Below are 11,466 nucleotides of genomic sequence, written 5' to 3' on the forward strand. Positions count from 1 at the left end.
CGCCGTGAGCGTGGGTGTGTGCCTGCGTTGGTGGAGCGAGGGGATCGGGGCTCGATCCAGATCCAGCGGGGGGAACAAGAGAAACATGTGGGGAGTGGGGTGTTGCTAGGTTTTCGGGGTATGGGGGGTTGGGTCATAGGCGAGTGGGGAGCGGGCGGGCCGACGGGCTGGTTGGGTGGGATGGGCCGAGGCCCATGGTGAGCCGGGGGGTTCCTTTTCTCTTTCTATTGTTTTATGTTTGTCTTTTTCTTTTCTATTTATTTTAACTTTACTGTTTTATATTATAGTTTCATTTATTTTAGTTCTATAAAAACATAAAAGTTGGACCTAAATTAGTATCACTAACTATACCTCAGCTACAAAAAGTTTAAACCCTAAATAAAATAGTTTAACATGTTATAAATAATAAAAGGCATTTATTAAATTGGTCATGTTGTTGTTTTATTCATCTTAGAGTATTTAAGCGTTTTATATAAGTGTGGTTCCTCCACCATAATTACCTATGCAATATTTAGTTCACTCCGAACATTTTAGTTTTAATGTTTGAAAACTTTTTTTGTTTGCCTTTGTTTTAAATTTGAAATTTGAACTAGGTTTCTGTCACATCCCTAATTCTGGTCTGACCTAGGCTAGCTTCATGTGTGCATCTGTTTAAATTCAAATGAAACTTGAATTGAGGAATTTTCAAAAGCCTCAGAAAAACCTCTAAAAATAACCAACATTTAAATCTCATCAAATGAGCCCAAGAAAATGTTCCTGTTATTCTGTGAAAATATTGGCATGAGGTAAAATTCTAACCAATATTTTTGGAGTCACGGTAATAATTTATTTTGGGTCTTTGATTTAAATCAATAATATATTTGGGTTGGAATTATTTCTGCTATATAAGAAATAATGTTCAAATATTTTGTAAGTTTGCATGTGACCTTGGACTAGCTCTGTGAGCTCACGTAAAAATTTACAGAAAGTTTTAAAATGGTTTAGTTTCCAAACTAAATCAAAACAAAATAAAGAAATAGAAAAGAAATAAGAGAGAGAGAGAGAGGAAAGTTACCTAGCGCTTACCTGCAGCACAGACGGCTTAGCTCCTGTTCTGGCCCAACCCACCGCCGCAACCCCCTGTCGTCTTCCTCCCTAGACAGAAGGACAGGGGCGCGTGGTTGCCGCGCGCGGACACGTGTCCTGGCCAGCTCCTCCCTGCCTGCTAGCCCCGGCCTCCCCTGAGGGCACCACGCGACCCCAAGAGTCGTCCAGCTCTCTCACTCTCCCTGTGCTCCTCCCCCTCCTCTGTTTCTCTCTCCCGCGAATGGCCGAACGCCACCATTGCCGCTGCCCCTGTTGTCGCGCCCAGAGCCTCTCCCTCACCTCCCCGACGCATTCCAGAGCTCCGCCTCGGCCTACTCTTCCTCCTCACCGAGCCAAGTGAGCCGGGAAGCCCTGCATCGACCTCGTCGCCGTCGTCTTCCACCTCGGGCTCCAACCACGGCCGCCGTTGATTTGCCGCACTCAGGACGTCCCCGAGCTTGCTGAGATGCGCTTCGACCTCCCAGTGAGCTTCTTCACTATTTCCCCCTGTTCCCATGGCTTGTAGCTTGCAGTAGAGTCGTTCCCACCATCACCGAAGCTCGCCGTCCGCCATTGCCGTTACTCCACTCGCTGTGGAGCTCGCCTCGCCTTGCGCTGCTGGCCGTCGTGCTCTGGGTAGCCCAGCGACGCCGCCCAGCCTCTCCTTTGGGTCGTTAGTGCACCGCAGCCCCCTGCTCATGCACGGCCGAGCTCTGGCCGCCGCCGCGACCTCGACTCCGGCGAGTACAGCGCACCCCGTCCGCTCCTTCCTGCTTCATTGGATGCGGAAGAGCACAGGCTACCTCCTGGTGGCCTTCGCACGTCCAGCCGCTGCCTGTAGCTCAACACCGGCGAGCCTCCACCGTTGGTTTGGTCGACGCCGGCTGAACTCCGGCAAAGTCGACGTGGCACCGTCATTAGTCGCTAATGACTCCGCTAATTAGCCCCCTCTCTCACTGACATATAGGCCCCACTGCCTAATCAACCTAGTTTAGCTCCTGTTTAGTTTAAACTAACCCCCAAGGGCCCCACAGGTCAGTTTGACCTGGCCACCTCACATGTTGACTGACCCCACACGACAGAGTTGACTTGCTGACGTGTCTGTTGACCCGGTCCCTCCTGTCATCCACCCAAACCAGCATGAGACACTGACGTGTGGGTCCCACAGGTCAGGTTTGACCTGGACCGGCCCTGTTGACCGCTGACATCACAGTGACGTCATGCTGACGCAGTTAACCTTTTCTGAATTTATTCTTATTCAGGAAATTCCAGAAAATACCCAAAACTTCTAAAAATCATATAAATTCAACTGTAACTCCAAATGAGATAAATTATATATGAAAAATGATCAGAAAAATCCAATCTATCCATCTGTACTGGTTTCATGCATGTTAGAGCAACCTAACCTTGCTGTTTAGATGAAACAAGATAATGCACCAATATAACATCTTATTTTGGGTTTGCATTTGAATCTTTGGTTCAAATGAGCTCAAACCAACCTGTTCTAAGTTGCTTTAGCCAAAACACACTCATTTTGCCATGTCATGATCATGCATCATATTGTGCATTGCATTGATTGTATTTCTTCTCTGTTGCCGGTATCTGTCCCCTCTCGGTAGACGATGTTCCAACGTTGTGATCGTTGACACTGATGAAGACTCAATGCTATCTTCAGAAGTGCCAGGCAAGCAAAAAAACCTTGTTCATTCTGATACAATCCTACTCTCTCGCTCCTGCTCTCTTTTACTGCATTAGGACAACAACGATTCATCTGTTACTTGCTGCGGTAGCTGAACCCCTTTATCCTCTGCATGACCTGTCATTGCCACAGTAACTAGATGAAACCCACTAGCATGAGTAGGAGTTGTTTGAGCCCTGTTGTGCCTACTCATTCTTGCTTGTTTGTCATGCCTGCTACTGCTTAGAGTTGAGTCAGGTCTGATTCATCGGGGATGAATCAGAGGTGTGTGAACATGTCCTACTGTGCATGAGCTAAGTGTGTGAACACGATTTGGTAAAGGTAGTGGTGAGAGGCCATGTAGGAGTACATGGTGGGTTGTCTCATTGAAGTCGTCCTCAGGAACTGAGTTCTGTGTTTGTGATCCATGATTCAGCTACTACCATGCATTGGGCCCTGAAATATGACCCCGCTCGACTTCTTAATCACCCTCGTCCTCTGTCCAGGAGTTGCAAGTAGTTTCTGGTGTTTGTAGTATGCTGGAGGTCGTGCGCAGCGCCGACCGGAGGGGTGGGCTGTGATGCGGTAGGCACGTGGCCGGGTATACCGGGCACCCATTTGGTGTCTCGGGACCCTGTACACATCGTTCGGGGGCGTATGTGGAAACCTCGGCCGGACTCCCTGCGGATGGAACCTGAATAGGCGATAAACCTGGACTAGAAACTTGAGTGTTTAGGTAGGTCGTGGTCTACACCCACGTCGGCTTTCGCTTGAAGTCTGCCGAGCACATGTCGTGTGCAGACGCTAAGTGGTGGAAACATGTATGAAGAAGTACACCCCTGCAGGGTTAACATCATCTATTCGAATAGCCATGTCCGCGGTAAAGGACTTCTGGGTTGCCTATAACAGTTCATAGACAAGTGAAAGTGGATACTTTAAAATGCGCAAGATAAGCGTGAGTGCTATGGATGGCGTTCTCGTAGGAAGACAGGAGCGGATCCATAGTGGTGTATTGATATGGTGAATATGTGGACTCGTGTGCGCCACCTCGAAAGAGTTACATTGCAGTCGTAGTTCAGGATAGCCACCGAGTCAAAGCTGGCTTGCTGCAGTTAAACCCCACCATCCCCTTTGATGATAATGATGCATATGTAGATAGTTCTAATGTAAGTCTTGCTGGGTACATTTGTACTCACGTTTGCCTATTTTATGTTTTTGCAGAGAGACTTCAGTCTCACTAGTAGTTCTGCTTGGACTTCGACGTTTAGCTTGTTACCTCAGCTACGATCTTGTGCCCTCGGCAGGATCTGGTAGATATTCAGGCTTCTCAGCCTTTTTCATTTGTAGATGTCTGTACTCATACATGTTAAGCTTCCGCTTGTGCTTTGACTTGTATGCTCTAAGTGTTGGGTCATGAGACCCATGTTTGTAATATCTCGCTCCTCGGAGCCTAATGAATAAATACTTGAGTTGTAGATTCATGTTGTGATGCCATGTTGTATTTGCACATATCGAGCATATTGTGTGTATGTTATTGAAATGCTTGGTATGTGTGGGATCTGACTATCTAGTTGTTTATCCTTAGTAGCCTCTCTTACCGGGAAATGTCTCCTAGTGCTTCCACCGAGCCATGGTAGCTTGCTACTGCTCCAGAACACTTAGGCTGGCCGGCATGTGTCCTTCTTCGTTCCTGTGTCTGTCCCCTCGGGGAAATGTCACGCGATGAATACCGGAGTCCTGTTAGCCCGCTACAGCCCGGTACACCGGAGTCCTGCTAGCCCAGTGCTACAGCCTGGATTCACTCGCTGATGACCGACACGTTCGATGTTGGGTCATGGATGCCTGTCCCTATAAGTTTGTGCCACTTTGGGTTTATGACTAGCCATGTCAGCCCGGGCTCCTTATCATATGGATGTTAGCGACACTATCATATATGTGTGCCAAAAGGCGCAAACGGTCCCGGGCAAAGGTAAGGTGACACCCGTGGGAATACCGTGCGTGAGGCCGCAAAGTGATATGAGGTGTTACATGCTAGGTCGATGTGGCATTGAGTCGGGGTCCTGACAGTTTCGAACTAACGCGAGTTTATTCACAGTAACCGAGGTGACGTGGCATCATTAGTGGGGATCACTGCAGCTTAATTATCCGGGCGTCACAGGATGATATGGAGATGCGATTCTATGGTTGACATCATATTTAGCAAGCATTTCACGGAAAGCACCATGAATAAAATGTGAACCACCATCAGTCATTAAATATCTAGGGACTCCAAACCTCGGAAAAATAAGTTCTTTAAGCATCTTAATATAAGTGTTATGATCAGCACTACTAGTTGGAATAGCTTCTACCAACTTAGTAACGTAATCAACAATAACTAAAATATGCGTATACCCACTAGAGGAAGGAAAAGGTCCCATATAATCAAAGCCCCAAACATCAAATGGTTCAATAACAAGTAAATAATTCATAGGCATTTCCTGACGTCTACTAATATTACCTATTCTTTGACATTCATCACAAGACAAGACAAACTTACGAGCATCCTTGAAGAGAGTAGGCCAATAAAAACCAGATTGAAATACCTTGTGCGCAATTCTATCTCCAGCATGGTGTCCTCCGTAGGCCTTAGAATGACACTTGCGTAGGATCTGTTCCTGTTCATGCTCAGGTACACAACGTCTAATAACACCATCTACTCCTTCTTTATAAAGGTGTGGGTCATCCCAGAAGTAATGTCTTAAATCATAGAAAAACTTCTTGTTTTGCTAGTACGTGAAACTAGGTGGTATAAATTTAACAACAATGTAATTAGCATAATCAGCACACGATGGAGTATTACAAGAAGCATTTATAACAGTTAATTGCTCATCAGGAAAGTTGCATCAATTGACAGTAGGTCATCAAGAACATTTTCTAACCTAGACAAGTTGTCTACAATGGGGTTCTCAGCTCCCTTTCTATCAATAATGTGCAAATAAAATTCTTGTAATAAGAGAACCCATCTAATAAGTCTAGGTTTAGCATATTTCCTTTCCATAAGATATTTAATAGTAGCATGATCAGTGTGAACATTTACTTTAGAATCAATAATATAAGATCTAAACTTATCACAAGCAAATACAACTGCTAGAAATTCTTTTTCAGTAGTAGCATAATTTCTCTGGGCATTGTCTAGAGTTTTACTATCATAATGAATAACGTTTAATTTCTTATCAACTCTTTGTCCTAGAACAACACCAACAACATAATCACTAGCATCACATATAATTTCAAATGGTAAATTCCAATCAGTTGGCTGAACAATAGGAGCAGAAATCAAGGCTTTCTTAAGTATTTCAAATGCGTCTACACAATCATCGTCAAAAACAAAAGGAACATCTTTTTGCAAGAGATTAGTGAGAGGCCTAGAAATTTTAGAGAAGTCTTTAATAAACCTCCTATAGAAACCAGCATGACCAAGGAAACTTCTTATACCTTTGATATCTTTAGGACATGGCATATTTTCAACGGCATCTACTTTAGCTTTATCAACTTCAATACTTTCAAAAAAATTATGCCCCAAGACAATACCTTCATTAACCATAAAGTGGCATTTCTCCCAATTCAAGACAAGATTAGTTTCTTCACATCTCTGCAAAACTCGATCAAGGTTGCTTAAGCAATCATCAAAAGAAGTTTCGTAAACGGAGAAATCATCCATAAAAACCTCAACAATCTTTTCACAAAAGTCAGAGAATATAGCAGTCATACATCTTTGAAAGGTAGCAGGTGCATTGCACAAACCAAAAGGCATATGTCTATAAGCAAAAGTACCGAAAGGGCAAGTAAAAGTGGTCTTTTCTTGGTCCTCTTCTGACACAGGTATTTGAGAGAAACCAGAATAATCATCTAGAAAGCAAAAATGTGTATGTTTAGATAGTCTTTCTAGTATTTGATCAATAAAAGGTAGAGGGTAATGATATTTTCTAGTAGCTTTGTTTAATTTGTGAAAATCAATTACCATTCTATAACCTGTAACAATTCTTTATGGGATCAATTCATTCTTATCATTAGGAACAACAGTAATACCTCCATTCTTAGGGACACAATGAACATGACTTACCCATCTACTATCAGCAATAGGATAAATTATACCTACCTCCAGCAGCTTTAGTATTTCATTTCTTACCACTTCTTTCATCTTAGGATTTAACCATCGTTGATGATCAACAACTAGTTTAGCATCAGGCTCCCAATTAATTTTGTGCTGACATAGCGTGGGACTAATGCCCTTAAGATCATCAAGAGCATATCCAACAGCGACATGGTGCTTCTTCAGAGTTTTCAATAATTTCTTTTCTTCATGCTCTGAAAGGTTAGCACTAATAATAACATGATATATCTTCTTTTCATCAAGATAAGCATATTTCAAAGTATCAGGTAATTGTTTAAGCTCAAACACGGGATCACCCTTGGGTGGAGGAGGATCTCCAAGGATTTCAATAGGAAAATTGTGTTTCAAAACAGGCCCTTGATTAAAGAACATTTCATCTAATCCCTTCCTTTCATTCATAAACATATCATTTTCATGGTCAAGCAAATATTGTTATAAAGGACCAATAGGAGGCACGGCAATAGAAGCAAGACCAATAATGTCATCCTTACTAGGAAATTCTTTATCATGGGGTTGTATATGAAATTTAGAGAAATTAAAATCATGAGACACATCCCCATAACTTATAGTAACAATTTCTTTCTCACAGTCTATCTTAGCATTAACAGTATTCAGTATGGTATTTAATTTTCCCTCACAAGACTTCAACATCCCTAACAATCCCAATTGGTGATATGGTATATCTATTGGCAAGCTTAATAGTAACATCAATATCCTCTATCTCAGCACGTGCAATATAATTCATAATTTATTGATATAAGAAGAAAGGAATTGCACTCACACTAGCACCCATATCACATAAACCATGATAACAGTGATCTCCTATTTTAACAGAAACAACAGGCATGCCAACAACAGGTCTATGTTTATCTTTAATATTAGGTTTGGCAATTCTAGTAGCTTCATCACAGAAATAAATAACATGCTCATCAATGTTATCGACCAAGAGATCTTTAATCAAAGCAATACTAGGTTCAACTTTAATTTGTTCAGGGGGTGTAGGTGTTCTGGTATAACTCTTATGAACCATAGCTGAAGCTTTAGCATGTTCCTTGATTCTAACAGGGAAAGGTGGTTTCTCAATATAAGCAGTAGGAATAATAGGATCAACATTATAAGTAATAGTTTCTTCTTCAACTTTAATAGGTTCTACTACTTACACTTCAATGGGAGGATGATATTTAAACCACTTCTCCTTGGGGAGATCAACATGAGTAGCAAAGTATTCACAGAAAGAAGCTACTATCTCAGAGTCAAGTCCATATTTAGTGCTAAAATCACGAAAAGCATTTGTATCCATGAAAGGTTTAACACAATCAAACTTGAGGTTTATACCTGAATCCTTACCTTTGTCGAGTTTCCAATCTTCAGAGTTGCATTTAATTCTTTCCAATAAATCCCATTTGAATTCAATAGTCTTCTTCATAAAAGAACCAGTAAAAGAAGTATCGAGCATGGATTGATCATTACGAGAAAGCCGAGCATAAAAATTCTGAATAATAATTTCTCTTGAGAGCTCATGATTGGGGCATGAATATAACATTTACTTAAGCCTCCCCCAATATTGAGTGATACTTTCTCCTTCACGAGGCCAAAAATTATATATAGATGAACCAGATGCATAGGATAAAACTTCTGATGAAATTCCAATTTCAATCGGTTGTAGTTCCAAGATCCAATATCATCACATAGCCTATACCATGTCAATGCCTTTCCCTTCAAAGATAAAGGGAATACCTTCTTCTTGACAACATCCTCGGACAAACCTGCAAGCTTAAATAATCCACAAACTTCATCCACATAGATTACGTGCATATCAGGATGTAATGTTCCATCTCCTGCATAAGGATTAGCTAGCAGTTTCTCTATCATACCCGAAGGAATTTCATAATAAATATTTTCAGTAGGTCAATAGGTTGAGGAGAAACTCTTTTCTCTTCCAGTCGGGGTGAAGATACCCCGAACAAGCCCCTCAAAGGATAATTTTCCATAGTGACAAGTGACAGTAAATTTCAGCATGTAATATAAATGTTTCCTTACCAAATTGCACTCATCAAAGGCACTTCACTCCCCGGCAACGGAGCCAGAAAAGATTCTTGATGACCCACAAGTATAGGGGATCTATCATAGTCCTTTCGATAAGTAAGAGTGTCAAACCCAGCAAGGAGCAGAAGGAAATGACAAGCGGTTTTCAGCAAGGTATTCTCTGCAAGCACTGAAATTATCGGTAACAGATAGTTGTGTGATAAGATAATTCGTAATGGGTAGCAAGTAACAAAAGTAGATAAGGTGCCGGAAGGTGGCCCAATCCTTTTTGTAGCAAAGGACAAGCCTGTATGAACTCTTATATAAAGCAAAGCGCTCCCGAGGACACATGAGAATTGTTGCCAAGTTAGTTTTCATCATGCTCATATGATTCGCGTTCGTTATTTTGATAATTTGGTATGTGGGTGGACCGGTGCTTGGGTGCTGCCCTTCCCTGGACAAGCCTTCCACTTATGATTAACCCCTCTCGCAAGCATCCGCAACTACGAAAGAAGAATTAAGATAAATCTAACCATAGCATGAAACATATGGATCCAAATCAGCCCCTTACAAAGCAACGCGTAAACTAGGGTTTAAGCTTTTGTCACTCTAGCAACCCATAATCTACTTATTACTTCCCAATGCCTTCCCCTAGGCCCAAATCATGGTGAAGTGTCATGTAGTCGACGTTCACATTGAAGGAAATATGCCCTAGAGGCAATAATAAAGTTATTATTTATTTCCTTATATCATGATAAATGTTTATTATTCATGCTAGAATTGTATTAACTGGAAACATAATACATGTGTGAATACATAGACAAACAGAGTGTCACTAGTATGCCTCTACTTGACTAGCTCGTTAATCAAAGATGGTTATGTTTCCTAACCATGAACAATGAGTTGTTATTTGATTAACGAGGTCACATCATTAGTAGAATGATCTGATTGACATGACCCATTCCATTAGCTTAGCACCCGATCGTTTAGTATGTTGCTATTGCTTTCTTCATGACTTATACATGTTCCTATGACTATGAGATTATGCAACTCCCGTTTACCGGAGGAACACTTTGGTTACTACCAAACGTCACAACGTAACTGGGTGATTATAAAGGAGTACTACAGGTGTCTCCAATGGTCGATGTTGGGTTGGCGTATTTCGAGATTAGGATTTGTCACTCCGATTGTCGGAGAGGTATCTCTGGGCCCTCTCGGTAATACACATCACATAAGCCTTGCAAGCATTACAACTAATATGTTAGTTGTGAGATGATGTATTACGGAACGAGTAAAAGAGACTTGCCGGTAACGAGATTGAACTAGGTATTGGATACCGACGATCGAATCTCGGGCAAGTAACATACCGATGACAAAGGGAACAACGTATGTTGTTATGCGGTCTGACCGATAAAGATCTTCGTAGAATATGTAGGAGCCAATATGGGCATCCAGGTCCCGCTATTGGTTATTGACCGGAGACGTGTCTCGGTCATGTCTACATTGTTCTCGAACCCGTAGGGTCCGCACGCTTAAGGTTACGATGACAGTTATATTATGAGTTTATGCATTTTGATGTACCGAAGGTTGTTCGGAGTCCCGGATGTGATCACGGACATGACAAGGAGTCTCGAAATGGTCGAGACGTAAAGATTGATATATTGGAAGCCTATATTTGGATATCGGAAGTGTTCCGGGTGAAATCGGGATTTTACCGGAATACCGGGAGGGTTACCGGAACCCCCCGGGAGCTATTTGGGCCATAGTGGGCTTTAGTGGAAAAGAGAAGGGGCTTCCCTAGTTGGGCTGCGCCCCCCCCCCCTTCCCCTAGTCCTATTAGGACTAGGAGAGGTGGCCGGCCCCCTCCTCCTCTTTTCCCCTCCGAGGAATCCTAGTTGGACTAGGATTGAAGGGGGAATCCTACTCCCAGAGGGAGTAGGACTCTCCTGCGCCTCCCCCCTTTGGCCGGCCAGCCTCCCCTCCTCTCCTCCTTTATATACGGAGGCAGGGGCACCTCTAAACACACAAGTTGACACAAGTTGATCCATGTGATCGATTCCTTAGCCGTGTGCGGTGCCCCCTGCCACCATATTCCTCGATAATACTGTAGCAGAGTTTAGGCGAAGCCCTGCTGCTGTAGTTCATCAAGATCGTCACCACGCCGTCGTGCTGACGAAACTCTTCTCCGACACTTTGCTGGATCAGAGTCCGGGGATCGTCATCGAGCTGAACATGTGCTCGAACTCGGAGGTGTCGTAGTTTCGGTGCTAGATCGGTTGGATCGAGAAGACGTACGACTACTTCCTCTACGTCGTGTCATCGCTTCCGCAGTCGGTCTGCGTTGGGTACGTAGACAATACTCTCCCCTCGTTGCTATGCATCACATGATCTTGCGTGTGCGTAGGAAATTTTTTGAAATTACTACGAAACCCAACAGTGGCATCCGAGCCTAGGTTACTTATGTTGATGTTATATGCACGAGTAGAACACAAGTGAGTTGTGGACGATACAAGTCATACTGCCTACCAGCATGTCATACTTTGTT

Source organism: Triticum dicoccoides, chromosome 4B (genome assembly GCF_002162155.2).
Source record: "Triticum dicoccoides isolate Atlit2015 ecotype Zavitan chromosome 4B, WEW_v2.0, whole genome shotgun sequence".
In the NCBI taxonomy this organism is placed as follows: domain Eukaryota; kingdom Viridiplantae; phylum Streptophyta; class Magnoliopsida; order Poales; family Poaceae; genus Triticum; species Triticum dicoccoides.